Source organism: Cryptomeria japonica, unplaced genomic scaffold (assembly GCF_030272615.1).
Source record: "Cryptomeria japonica unplaced genomic scaffold, Sugi_1.0 HiC_scaffold_122, whole genome shotgun sequence".
Lineage (NCBI taxonomy): Eukaryota > Viridiplantae > Streptophyta > Pinopsida > Cupressales > Cupressaceae > Cryptomeria > Cryptomeria japonica.
Genome location: NW_026728944.1, coordinates 12,513 through 14,076, shown reverse-complemented (window position 1 = coordinate 14,076; position 1,564 = coordinate 12,513).

The following is a 1,564-nucleotide window of genomic DNA, read 5'->3' as shown; positions in this document are numbered from 1 at the left end:
CTTATGCCTCAAAATCTTCGATTTTGAAGCATCAAAATTGATGTTTGGAGACACAACAAGCTTTCAAGACGCAAGTCCCTATTATGGAGCATGTAGTGTCAAAACATGATTTTGATGCACATCATGCTCTTAGAACCTCATTTCGGAGCGAGTGGTTCGAAAGCTCCAGTTTCAAAACATCAAAATTTGTTTAAAGGCACAACAAGGTTTCATGACAAAAGTCCTGCTTCTCAAGTTGATGGCGTCAAAACATGATATGGACAAACATGGTGTTCTTAGAACCTCATTTCGGAGGTTGTGCCTCAAAAGCCTCATTTTTGGAGCATAAAAATTAATGTTTTGAGGCACACCAAGGTTTAGAGACACAAGTCCCAATTCTAGAGTCGGCAGCATCAAAACGCTATTTTGATGCAAGCCTCGATTCTAGAGCTAGTAGCATCAAAATTCAATTTTCATGCACATTGTGCTCTTATAACCAAGTTTTAGAAATTGTGTCTCAATAGCCCCAGGTTTGGAGCATTAAAATTGATGTTTGGAGGCACAACAAGGTTTCAAGATGTAAGTCTTGATTCTGGAGCCCGTAGAGTCAAAATTTGATTTTTATGCACATTGTGCTCTTAGAACCTTGTTTTGGAGCTTATGCCTCAAAATCTTCGGTTTCGAATCATCAAAATTGGTGTTTGGAGGCACAACAAGCTTTCAAGACACAAGTCCCTATTCTAGAGCCTTTAGTGTCAAAATGGGATTTCGATGCACATCGTGCTCTTAGAACCTCATTTCGGAGCGTGTGGCTCGAAAGCTCCAGTTTTAAAACATCAAAATCAATGTTTCAAGGCACAACAAGGTTTCAAGACACAAGTCCTGATTCTCAAGTTGATAGCATCAAAACACAATTTTGACAAACATGATGTTCTTAGAAACCCATTTCAAAGATTGTGCCTCAAAAGCTTCATTTTTGGAGCATAAAAATTAGTGTTTGGAGGGACAACAAGGTTTCAAGACACAAGTCCCAATTCCAAAGTCGGTAACGTCAAAACGCAATTTTTATGTACATCGTGCTTTTAGAACCTCATTTCGAAGCTTGTGCCTTGAAAGCCCTGATTTCGGAACATCAAAATCAATGTTCTTAGGCACAACAAGCTATCAAGAAGCAAGTCTCTATTCTAGCTTGCAGCGTCAAAATTCCATTTTGACGCACATCATTCTCTTAGAAGCTCATTTCGGATCTTGTGCCTCAAAAGATCCAGTTTTGGAGCATCAAGATCAATGTTTGGAGGCACAACAAGGTTTGAAGATGCAAGTGCCGATTTTAGAGTCAATAGCATCAAAATCTGATTTTGACACACATCGTGCTCTTAGAATGTTATTTTGAAGCTTCTCTTTTGAAAGCCCCAGTTTCGAAGCATCAAAATCAGTTTATTGAGGCACAACAATGTGCCTCAAAATCTCGAATTTTAGAACTTGTGCCTCAAAATCTCAAATTTTGGAGCACTAAAATTGCACATTGTGCTCTTAGAACCCTATTTTAGAAATTGTCAAAATTTGATTTTCACGCACATCGTGC